We start from the raw sequence: 13446 nt of genomic DNA on the forward strand, positions 1-13446 counted from the left end.
CATAAATAAACAAGTAAATTAAAAGGTTGGAATGTTGGGCGCCATGGCCTTAAATCAATAAATCTGCCACTGGTTGTAAGTTTAACCTGATTCAACTAAAGAAATTAAGGTTGCTTTTGATTTTTTTACAGTGCAGTGAAACAAATGACATCTAATGCCAACACATGAAACTGTTCATTAAAGATTGTATTATTGTAAGCAGTGCACCCATGCATATCTGTTTATGAATCAGGCATTGATTTATGGACAAACACAACTGTGGCAAGACACGTAGACAAACAGTGGCGTGCTTGTTTGCATTCATGCTATAATGAAAACGTTTTCAAGCATAACGTGTCAGGTTGATTGATGGCTGGGTGTATGTTCATATGTCATGTGCTGTTCTGGATCTGTGCGATGATACGATGTGTGTTTGTGAGACTGATGGGTAGAAACATTTGAGAAGGCAGAACTACTGCAGACTGTTGTCACCCTGTGTATGACTGGAATGTTACTGGTGGCTGCGTGCTGTCTTCTGACGTGTCTGGATTGAAAATAAAAGTCAAATATATTTTAGTAATAATTAATAAATCAACTCAACTAAATAATGGTTTAGTAATTAAATGACAACATTGTTTTAATAGCTTGCTCATGCCTGATTAAAATAAAATATATATTTAAAAAAAACATAAATTTTCATAATAGTTACTAAATAAAAAGTATGTATGTATTTAAAAATATTTTAAAAGTTTTAGTAAATTAAAATAAAACATATGTATTTAATTATTAAATAAGAAATCTATTAAACTATTTTGCTCATGTGTGAATGTTTTTTTAATACATGTAATAGCTAAATAATGCATTAGTTAATGAAATAAGAATATTTAAAATCATTACAAACGGTCTAAATTGCAATCAGGATTGGTCCAAATAAAATAAAACTTTTCTGGGAAATAGAGTAATTTGTTGCTTGTCATTTTACCTGACGGCGCTAATTTACCCTTAGGCCACTAGAGGGAGCTCCACTAATACTGACTGAGGGCACCAAAACAAGAGAAGCTGTAGTATGTAGTGTGTGTGATGATCTTCAAGTTCAAGAGATTCAAAATCACCGGTCTCACTTCAAATAAAAGCAGGTGAGGTAATTCAAGCTATCAGTTGATTACTGGTTCGCTGCAGTCGCATGTAGTCTGGTTTAACTTCAAGTTGACAACCCTCACGGCTTTAATAAACCTCTACTTCTTTCCACACGGTTGACATTTGTTTATGATAATGTTTTTGTTTCAAACTTTTAAACAGTATATATTTAAAAACTTCATTCTGTATAACAGCAGTACCCAACAGTTTTTACACCCTCGCTAGTTATTTTGTTCCCTAACCATCGCTCAACAGTGGATTTTGTTTGTTTTAGTCTAATCTGTTTAAAAAAAAAAAAAGTAGGCTACATATGAACAACAGGCTTTTTAGAGTTTTGATTGTATAGTAAATTACTGTTTAGTGAATGAATCAATAAATTGGTAATTTCAGTGTTTAGGTAAGCTATATATATATATATATATATATATATATATATATATATATATATATATATATATATATATATATATATATATATATATTTATATTGAGCAATTCCATGAAAATGTCAACCTTGCCATGAAAAGAAAAATGTTTTCACCAAAATAGCGAAACCGTTTCTACATTTTTTGCGCAGGCAAGTGTTTTACAGTACTTTGAAAATACTTAAAAATGTCTCTGTCAATGTTTTCAAACTATTATATTTGATTTACCAAAGTCAAACAAATGGCAATTTCACATCCGTCACATCCATAACAAAAAAGTGTCACATCCATAACAAAGCTTTTCCCTCAAAAATGCAATTATGTCAAAATAAAATAAAATCAATCCGTTTTGTTCTATAAAGAGCCAACTCTTATCCTTTTGTTGAGCATTATTTATTTTGGGTTGTGTACTTTAATTCACAGAATTTCTACGAAATATGTTGTATACTGTAAACTCGCAGACTTTTTTTGTCACATCCATAACGCTTATTTATTTTCCTAATTTAAAGTATAAACATGTTCACAGATTGAATTTTTTTGATCCCATAACTCTGTGGTTAGTTGTTTTGGAAAATATAAACAGATGGTTCAATATAATGTTAACGTATACTTTCTCTGCGAATTTATGTTTTGAATTTTTACTGCAAATGTCACATCCATAACGCTGGAATCAGCCATATATATACATACAGTTGAAGTCAGAATTATTTGCCCCCTTTGATTTTTTTATTTCTTTTTAAATATTTCCCAAATTATGTTTAACAAAGCAAGGAAATTTTCACAGTATGTTTGATAATATTTTTTCTTCTGGGAAAAATCTTACTTGTTTTATTTCGGCAACAATGAAAGCAGTTTTTAATTTTTTAAAAGCCATTTTAAGGACAAAATTATTAGCCCCTTTAAGCTATATTTTTTCCTGATAGAACAAACCATCGTTATACAATAACTTGCCTAATTACCCTAACCTGCATAGTTACCCTAATTAACCTAGTTAAGCCTTTAAATGTCAATTTAAGCTGTATTGAAGTGTCTTGAAAAATGTCAAGTAAAATATTATTTACTGTCATCATGGAAAAGATAAAAGAAATCTGTTATTAGAGTTCTCAGACACATCAAGGCAAGTGCACAAAGGTCACTCTCACACACTCACAGACACTTTAATTGGATGTCATATTCCATATAAATTCCAGAAACCAAAACCTTTTTAGTACAGGCCTATCTAAAGGGTTAATGGTTCCAACTGATGATCAACAGTAAAAATTACACATTTTACCTCTTCCCAACGGGGAAAACCACCAACAATCAAAACTGCTTGATTACATGGTGTCATGGTTTTGTAATAAAAAAAAGTCAATGGACATCAAAAAACAATGCATCAAAGGCCAAAGCTTTGATTAAAGGTAAATAAAAAAAATCAGTTCACAATTTCCTTTTATATTGAAAATACGTAATTTTATGTGTGTGTGTGTGTGTTTTTTTTTTACCAAATCAGTTACATCATTTGTGAAATTGGCAATTGAAGAGTTAAAATACTGTAATTTTCTAAGCAATTTAGTAGTTTGATGCATTTTTACATCAGTTTAATTCAGTGGATGTTTTCATCCCTAACATAACAAAATTATATAAAATTTGCCCAGAGTATATTGTTGAGTTTTTTTTTTTTTTTTTTTTAAAGCATTTTTTTTAAATTTGTGTTAAAATAAGATTTGTCATCAACAATCATTCTGCTAGCTTAAACACAGAAAAAGTTATGGCCGAATTAGGACTCAAAATCACCCCAGAGTGGATGAAAACATCCCATACATATTTGCAAATCATTACAATTTACAGTAGTGGTTCTCAAACTGTGCTACGTGTAGCACTTGTGGTACGCGGAGGAATTAAATATGTCGTTTAGACTAAAAATAAAAATTATTTGTATATGAATATGATGACATGTGATTTATATGTGTTTAATATGATTTATGAGGACCAGGCAACATTTTTATTAATACTTTACATTTAAGTACATGAGTTGTTGTTTTTTTACTTTTTAAGACCAGCAACCTACCATTTTTAACTTTTAAAAGCATATTTAAATTTAAATGTTGACATTTTTAGTTTTGTTTGTTTGTTTGTTTGTTTGTTTTACATATAAGCACAGTAAAGTGTTAATGTTCAAACTATTTGTAATGTTTAAAGTGGCTGACAATAATAAATATTCCTCATAGTAGTAATTAATCTGCCTCGTTTTGTACAGAGCTGTATTTCAATACTGCTCATTATGGTGGTACTTGGAGTGACAATTTTTTTTTCTGAGGTGGTACTTGAAGACAAAAGTTTGAGAACCACTGATTTAGAGCAAAGTTCTTTTAGACTGCATATTTTGTCAAAATTGCAGCTTTTGATAGAGCTATTCATTGTAAATTATTCATAATTGTGGAAGTATTAACAATCAAATCTTATCAATTTCACTCTTTCTTAAGAAAACAAAAACATGAAAATGTCAAAACCTGAAGAAACACTGACTATCACGTTCCGCACTTTCTTCTAAAAGCATGAGCAAAGTTTAGTGTGACGCTTGTGCTCATCCTTTTAGATCTCTGTGGAAAAGGTCGGAAGCTGGAGGACGTCCCCTGAGAACAGTGGTTTTGTTATTTTCCGTAAATTGGGTTGTTCCCAGGAACTTGCTCTGGTGGTGTTCCAAAGCAAGCCATGGAAAATACGCCACCTGTTAGGAGTGGTGCCACTGAAAGCTTGCAGGATGATGTCCAGGCATCGACCTGCCATGGGCTATTTCTGGATATCAGTAGCACTGCTGATGTCAAGAAGGTTTCTGTTGTAAAACTATATTTGTCATTTGTTTAAAGGGAACCCCCGGTATTAAGAGTTGTATGTCTCTACTGATGAAAATTATATTCCACATAAAAATCCAGATTTATTTTGCAGTAGTGAGCCACCATTTATTTAGAGGTACTGTGCATGACATCAAATACTTATAATCTCTGAGCTACTTGTGCTACCTGTTGCAATTTTTTTAAATGGCATGTAATACAAAATATTGATACAAATGTGTGACAAGAAGAGAACCGATGTATGTAGGTCTTCCATTCTGTTGATTATTCCTCACAGGGAGTCTAATCACCCCCAGATATTGAGTAAAATCCATGCTGAAAAATTAAAAGAAGCTTTGTATGCAGTGTGTCGCCCTTATGTTTCTGAAGAGCGCAAAAAAATAAGCTAGAAGTGGGCATGGCCAACCGGCGCTATTTTGTTGGCGTGTCACCGCTCCAACCATGGGTAACCAAATAAGGGCAAAAAGGTGGAGCGTGAGCGGAGCTGCAGACGCCTGCTAGCATTTTGCTTAGACAGGCTTTTCTTTGGGAGAAACGCTTATTACTTCATTACCTGTGACTTGTTTGTGTTCTGACCACATGTGCTTGGTTGTGTGCTATATCAATAAAGGATTTAGACTTTTAAAAACACTGTTATAATACATTGAGACACTAAACATTGTTTTTATGACGTTTTTCTACAGGAGAGAAATGTGAATATCTTAATTCTTAAAATATAGTCAATGTTAGTTTGCTTTACAAGTTTAAAGAAAAATGTAAATGAGAACCTTTCTACAGTACATAAATAAAACAAATACATTCATAGATATGGTATATAAGGAAAGGCCTATAAGTATTTCACTCACCTGGGAAATGGGAGGCCACATGAATGGTTCATTAGTGCAATTAAGTGCCCACAGCATGCCATATTATCTGATAATTGTGGGAAATAATTCCAAAAAGCAACTGACTGTGTAAAACCACATAAAACAAAACAAAAGTATGATGTATATGCCGAGTTCAAGGGCTAATCAGCTGGAATCAGCTAAGGTAAAGTTACTGCGATCAGCGAGACCCAGCTGTCACTCAAGTGGACACGCCCTTATTTATGAAGACTTAAAATAACCTAATATAAATGAAACGGATGAGAAAAATTCACCCTCTCACAGTTGTCATGAAGGGTAATATTAGCTATAGGAACCAAAAATCTTTCTTTATACCAGACTGTAAATACTGTTTTTTTTTGTTGTTGTGAAGTTGGCCGTTTTAACAGTGGAGTCAATAGAAATTTGCTCTATTATAGAGCCAGGACTAGTGGAATTTCAATGAATTGCAGTTTTAGTTACTTCTGTATTTGCTTCACGGGGAAGAGCAGGAGGTTGTTACTTGGTTTGAAGCCATAGTTCAAACTATTGACTGCGGATTTTGCTAAAAAGCATAAATATTTAATGGGTTTTCTGCTTGACGTTTCAGTAATGTATATACCTGTAATGTACATAAGGAATGTTTGAGGAATGATTGTTGAGTTGCTAGAAAATAATGCAAAGCTGACAGAATAAAGTCATTTTTAAAGATATACATTGTTTTTCGCATATTTTAGACTAGGATGGTCTTATATTTTCGATGACTTCATGTTTTTATTGTCAGCACAACACAACTGGTGACACAAAATACTGATAAAATGCAACATTGTGTGGCTTTTGCTTGGAATTTTCAAACAAACACCTGAAAAGAAACGAAAATAAATGTCTGTAAGGATGAGAAGATGCCTGATTACTTTAAAAGGGTGGTCCACTACGATATCATATTTTAAACTTTAATTAATGTGTAATGTAGCTTTGTGAACATAAACAACATCTCTAAATGTAATGTCCTGAAAGTTCAATGCAAAGGGAGACATTGGCTTTTACAGAGTTAGCTTAGGAAAGCCTACAGTGAACGAAATTTGGGGACTGCAAAAAAAGACATTCCGGCTAGTGAGATCACAAGGGCTGTCGGTTACCTGCATTCACCTGGCACACACACCCTGCACATCGAAGGGGCGTGGCCAGAGGCACTGTAATGTAGCTGAGATAGCTAAAATGCCATCCAAAATGCTGCTTTTTCCACAGAGCTCATTCTGTTTTGTATTTGGGCTTCCAAAGGACACAACACAAAGAGAGAAGTGCTTATAATTAATTTTTTATTATGTTCCAGAGAATTCTAAAAAAAAAGATATAGCTCCCATCTGACAAAGGAGAACTTCCAGAATCTCTCCCAGTTCTGACCTACGGTAAAATTCAGTTCCTATTACAGGTAAATACTGTGTAGTTGACACAAATTGTTAACAAAGTAGCATTACTCCTTGTTGGGGATAAAATCAATGGTAGTGTAGACCAAAACCCATCTGAGTGAAAATTAAACCCAATAGTGGCTCAATGTGGCATCGCTTCAGTATTTTATTTTCTGAGTTGTATTAAAATAGGAGCAGGCCGTGCCAATGGCTTCCTAAGTGCATAATTTTAACATCAAAAATAATGTCGGCCTCCATAATCCAGAATAAATGTGGATTTTTTTTGATGAGTTTCATTAAGAGACATTATTTGTTATATTAAGCCATGCAGGTGTTAATACCCAGGGTCTCCTTTAAATTCTGTGTCAAAAACCAGCATCCTCTGTTTTCCTGCTTCCTCTTTCTTCACATAAGTGACTGAAGATGCATTGTTCCACTGTCTCACCTCAGAAAACACAGGGAATGTGGCTACATGAGCCTGCGCCTCTTGCATTTGCTCCTTGCAACCGCTCTGACATCTTGTGCAATCTCTCCCATTGTGGAGCGCTAGGGCTGTGCACCCTCCGTATCGTCCCGATCTGTTCTCTTTGAGGGCTCTGATAAGCGAAAGGGTGAGCACGTCTGATTCTCATCTCGCCCAGTCAATGGCCTGCGCTGCCCGAGTACAAACACTTTCATTCATGCTTTCTTATCTCCACTTAAAGGCCTGAGATGTTGTGAGACACTGGGACTGTGTTCTTTGTTGGATGTGTGGGACAGTTTGGTTTTGCGTCTTTGAGTTATCGTTGCACAGAACTGATGTAATGTGTTGATGTCATTTGTCAGCGCACACTATATTACGAGGAAAATGTCAGGAGTGAAAATGTCACTTCATAAGAAAGGCAAGATGTGGCCTGCGCTTTTGAACAACTCAATCATTGAGAAATTTCCATGTTGAAATGTGCTGAATTGTATTAATTAGCGATGAGCTCTTGATTAACCTTTGTTTTCTTTGCTATTACCTCAGAGGCTGGAGAAAAATTGCTTTTCCGTGATGTTTACAGAAGCGGCAACTTGCGGATTAAGATGCAAGGCAACAGAATTCTGGTTTACGCAGTCTGTCAGTCCGCGAGCTCATTCATCCGCCCAGGCCGTGCAAGATCCCATCACACCTCAGAGTTGCTTTTGTCAGGTGAGCAATAACAACACAAACAATTCTCTCCTGTGCTAATTTTCTTTTCTTTTCTTTTTCCTTTTTTTTTTTTTTTTTTTAGAAAGATGACAAAACTTCACTGATGCATTACAGTAGCCAGGCTCATATTCATGTTATGACCTGTACAGGTACTTCAGATCGAAAAAAAAAAGAAAATCATTTGCAAACTAAACCCTTTTGATAACTGAAATAGCTGTTTAAACATGCAAAGTCACATACAGTGTTGCCAGATTGGGCGGTTTTGAATTTGAGTTTGCGGTTAAAAATGGCATAGGTAGGTTGACAACATTTGGGCGGTTTTGAAATGTAAATTTTATATGCAACTTGCTTAAGAAAACATAACTGTGTGCTCCTACTCCATTCAGTTAGTAGTGACCAATGCATAGTGCAAACCGTGTGGGCCCACCCGCATAAATCCGACTCCCTTTCACATGCACGCGCATCACACAGCACCTGCACTCACAACAACTTACAGCGGTTTATCATGACACTTTTATCAATCTTTTTTTTTTCGCAATTGACAGCAAGAAAAAACATGGAAGCATTGTCTAATTGACAAGAAGCACTTAATTATGTTCAAAAGAATTGAAAAGGCCCAATGGGAAGATTTTGAGTCAAAAATGCTTTATTTTGGAAAAAATGCTTTGAAAATTTTAAAAAATTCAACAATAAACTCTGGGTAACTTTACAAACATTTCGTTATGTTCGGGGCTGTTTTTGCCCCATTGACTTCCTTTATAATGACTTTTTTTGTTTGTAAATCCATGACAGCATATAATCATGCATTCTTGATTGTTGCTGGTTTTCCCTGTTTGGAAGCAGAAAATTTACTAACTTTTACTGTTGATAATTGGTTACAATTAAAGCTTTGTTTCTGGATAAAACATATATGGTTATATGAAGTGTTGTGTGTGTGTTGGTTGGGGCTGGGCACCTGGGAGTATGAGAGAGATCTTTGCACACTTACCTTGATATGTTTGAGAAAATAAAAAATAAGCTGCTCAACTCTCAGAACATAGTAAACATAGTAAGTGTATTTATAGACACACCCTATAATGGGGTATATGCCGAAGCATGCTAATAGGACTTTTAATTTGCCAGTAACCTGGGTTCAGCGCTTCTAGTTAACTGTTTGCCATTGCAAAAACGGCGCGTTTAAAGGTCTGTTTTCTTTAAAAATCAGCAATTTCCACTGGCTGAGTGATATCCGATATAAAGTGGGTCTCAGATTGTACAAGAAGCACTGCATTAAATAACATTTCCGCTGCCATGTCTTTAAAATATGAGCATTTATTTTACCCTAGTATCGTCAATGGAGCTTCTGCGCTAGCCTGCCAATTCCGACTGGCGCATGCGAGTAAACGGCTTTTTGTCTTGTTTTACGCTTAAGCAACTAAATGAATGACAGAGTCTATTTAATTGATTGTATTTTAACTACATTACAACATCTATGCTGTAAAAGGAATCGTTTAAAATGGAAACAAAACTAAAAATAACAGGTAACCTAAAGTCTATCAGCATGGGAACAGCACTAGCTCAGCATATACCCTATTTGCTGTTTTACTCTATAGTACTCCTTATAAAAGTCAAATTTTTTTTGCACAGGCCTATCCAAAGGGTTAAAGCTACCAACTGATGATCAACAGTAAAAATGAAAAGTTTGACCTCTTCCCAACAAGGAAAAACACCAACATTCAGAATGCATGATTATTTGGTGTCATGGCTTTGCAATCAAAAAATGTTGTTATAATTGAAGTCAATGGGGCAAAAACAGCCACGAACATAACGAAAGGGTAGTCAATTTGAATTCTCTTGGACTTACAATTAAGTCGAGTGGGGTGGGGGGATTAAACATAACAAAAAATCTGTATTTTTGTCTACCTTGCAATGTTTTAAAGATGAAATCTAGGTTTCCCAACCTGCGCTCTGTGTTTTGACATGCAACGTCAAAGACATTCCTAACGTGCATAGTTGCGTCAAAGCATAACACACATTACATTCTGCAGGTCTTTATCTTATGTATTGTATATTGTCTTCTTGTATGTGTTAAATTTATGTATGTGACAAATAACTGGAGCTCATCCAGAAAGTCAAGCATAAACTGTACAGTCAGAGAGGATTTTTCATTATGATCATTTATAATTGAAATCAAAACTTAAAACAGACTTTCTTTCTTTCTTTCTTCTTTCTTTCTTTCTTTCTTTCTTTCTTTCTCCTCTGAAACATAAAATATAATATAAGAAAAGACTTTTGGAGTCAAAACAATTAGATCACATTTACTGTAGGGACAACAAAAACACTTGTTAATAACCCTTGGCCATTTTCAAGCCAAGAATAGAATTTTCCTTTATGATGATGACTGATGAAAGTAGTTTAGTGTGATGTCTTAATTCATCTTTGTGTGAAAACCCCTAAAATGTTTTCATTTTTTTTAAATACACTGATTAGTGTTATTTAATTTGCGAATGGTACGTTAAGGACCGCTCATCAAACCACTAAGGGGATTTCCATCAGCAAAACAGATACGCTTGTCTGTGTTTCATATTTTCTTCTGATCCGTCGTCTTGTTTATTGTTCCGCGAGGATTTTTGCGAAATGCTTTTGCCCAAGGCATGTTATGTGCTCTCAAGACAAACTTCACCTTTTATGTGTGAAGACGCTTTCACACCTTCCATTAGACCGCGCGTAATGTTTACTTAACCAATTGTAATAATTGTGAAATCATCAAGCGAAGTGGATGCGGAACAGTGTGTTATATAATTACGAAAATAAAGCATTTTAAAGATTTCAAGCTGAAATCAGTTCACGGCCTTGTCAGTCTGAAAGCATCATAGTCCACTGCCTTGCTTACATAAACTAAGTTTGTTCCTACCAAGCAGACAAATGTTCTTTGCAAAGTGAACCTGCCAGACGTACATACAATTGATTGTTGATGTAAATGCAGAGTGGAAGGTAATGGTTTTGTTACACAATTCATCTTGTTTGGCTAATTTGCTCATGCATGGCCTACTCTGCTCAAGACATTGCGGTTATCCAGTCATTCAGTCAAATCCTTACGTGATTTTTATTCAACATTACATTTCATTGAGATGCATTTTACACCCTGCGCACAAAACATTGAGGTTGATCATTCAGCTTCTGTGCGCTCAAGTAACTCGCCGATTGCAAGCGAATTGTTTAATGAAACCTCAAAGATGTGAATGTATCGCAGTGTTACGCTCTCTTTGTGCATGGATCGGAATGTATTTTGAAAGGCTTTCACTGAGGCTAATGGTTCAGATTGAGTTTCTCTCTCTCTCTCTCTCTCTCTCTCTCTCTCTCTCTCTCTCTCTTCAATACAGGCGTATTCCAGAAACCACTAATGGTCGCAGTTTAAACTTTAGACTACTCGGTTGCTGCCCACCTCAAAATGACTAAGTTGGCTGTGCCTGAAAGACAGCATTGTGTGTGTGAAAAAGTCCACGGTGACAGACAGCAGGATAGGCCTTCAGTGGACTTGCTTGAGTTATATTTGACTTTGTGTATTATTGTTTATTTTAATTCAGTGTTCATGACTTTTATCCTTCAATATTATGAGATTTTTGTATATCATATTGTTTTAAGCAGTAATCACAGTTAGGCCAATATAAAATGTGGTTTTGTATGTAATGGCAAAACCATCACTTCCTTCTTTGGTGTCACATTGCCAGTTAGAATTTTTTCTATTATTCTAGTTATTATTGTAATATTGAATTTTATCATGTTTATCATATTATCATCAGTATTAAAAACACTTGTGTTGTTTGATCTATTGGAATCTGTGTTATTTTTATATGATGCTTTGAGATCAAAAGAATAGCATTTATATGAAATAGACTGAATTTAATGTACAGATAAGGTAAAAATTAAGAGATTGTTTGAAAATCTAGGTTGTTTCTCTGGATTTATTTGGTATGGGTTTGAGTAAAATGTTTAATATTTGTTTTAGTCTATAAAAGTCTAAAAACATTTCCTTAAAATTTCACATCGTTTGTTAAAGATTTTATTTTATAACATTTGTTCACAGAAACAAATGTTTTCATTTTTAATGATTTAATATCAGGGAGGAGTAGTAGTAATAGTTGTTGTTGTGATAGTAGTTGTTGTTGAAGTAGTAGTAGTTGATGTTGTAGTAATAGTAGTATTAGTGTTTTTATAGTAATCGTAGTAGTAGGAGTTGTTGTTGTTGTTGTTTTAGTAGTAGTTGATGTTGTTGTCGTAGTAGTAGTAGTGGTAGTTGTTGTTGTAGTTACAGTAGGTGTTGTTGTAGTAGTAGTAGTAGTAGTAGTAGAAGTAGTTGTTGTTGTTGTTGTTGTTGTTGTTGTTGTTGTTGTTGTTGTTGTTGTTGTAGATGTTGTTGTAGTAATAGTAGTAGTCATTGCTGTTTTAGTAGTAGTAGCAGTAGTAAAAGTAATAGTAGTTGTTGTTGTTGTGGTTGTAGTAATAGTTGTTGTTTTATTAGTAGTAGTAGTTGTTGTTGTTGTAGTAGCAGTAGTAATAGTTGTTGTAGTTGTTGTTGTAATAGAGGTTATAGTTGTTGTATTAGTAGTAGTAGAAGTAGTAGTGGTTGTTGTTGTTGTCATTGTGGTAATAGAAGTAGTAGTAGTAGTAGTAGTTATTGTTGTTGTTGTTGTTGTTGTAGCAGTAATAATAGTAGTTGTAGTTGTTGTAATAGTATTAGTAGTATTAATAGTAGTTGTTGTTGTCATTGCAGTAATACTAGTTGTTGTACAGTTGCAGTAGTTTTAGTGGTTGTTGTACAGTAGTAGTAGTTGTTGTAGTTGTTGTAGTAGTAGTTGTAGTAGCAGCAGCATTATTATTAGTATAAACAATAATGTAAGTAATGTTTGGAACTTACTATTGCTTCAAAACACAGCTAATCAGTGCATAATGTAGCTAGAACTAACAGTTTTATCAAATGTAATACATTGTTGTTTTGCAATAAAAAGCTAAAATAACAATCAACATTTAAATAATTTTTAATAGCTAAAGATTTTATTAGCCTATTATTTATACACATAGTCTGGGGTATTAATTCTGTATCCTTTCCGTATGTTTCTAAGAAATGCTGTATGTTTTGATTGGGGTCCATCTTGCCTCCCAGGATGTAACTCCTCAGTCTGTTTACTATGCGTGAAGCACTGTACCATCCACGCTCTGCACAGCCAGTGTGTTCGAAATCAACATGCGGATCACTGAGCCAGCAGTTTCCATGGTTATTTGTGCTTCTGAACCCCGGCCAAATGTGGGAGATGGATATCAGCTAGGGATCATCAATCCTCCGATTTCTCCACTCCAAAAACTGTGCTTTGTGCAGAGGAAAAGTGCACAGTGCACGCTTCACATTTTGACAAGGAATTCCACCAGGTTTTCAGTGTAGCTGCGTAGTCATCCAACATTTCTAGGAATCAGTTTCATTTGCTATCAATTATTTGCAAATGAATAAGGCACAACTTTGTGGAGTTTGGCAAGTTGCTATAATATAAGTGGCTCTATAAAGTATTTAAGTCACACTAGAAAATGTATGTATGCTTTAGATGACAGCATATAGAATCAAAAGGTCATTTATTTTAACCATAGATACTGTATCAGAAACGCACACATTTTATC

The 13446-nt window shown here is 34.6% G+C and overlaps 1 long non-coding RNA gene across 3 annotated transcripts; it reads left to right on the forward strand.

Annotated features, from left to right (window-relative positions):
• Nucleotides 1-980: 980 nt before the first annotated feature.
• Nucleotides 981-11604, forward strand: LOC141376616 (uncharacterized). 3 transcript variants are annotated; one of them, XR_012387189.1, is made up of 3 exons: nt 981-1115; nt 7633-7797; nt 10060-11604. It is a non-coding gene; the product is annotated as an uncharacterized lncRNA (long non-coding RNA). The 3 variants fall into 3 exon arrangements; XR_012387188.1 differs by having other exon boundaries at nt 985-1115; nt 10065-11604; XR_012387190.1 differs by having other exon boundaries at nt 989-1115; nt 11160-11604.
• Nucleotides 11605-13446: the final 1842 nt, after the last annotated feature.

Source organism: Danio rerio, chromosome 11 (assembly GCF_049306965.1).
Source record: "Danio rerio strain Tuebingen ecotype United States chromosome 11, GRCz12tu, whole genome shotgun sequence".
Taxonomy (NCBI): domain Eukaryota; kingdom Metazoa; phylum Chordata; class Actinopteri; order Cypriniformes; family Danionidae; genus Danio; species Danio rerio.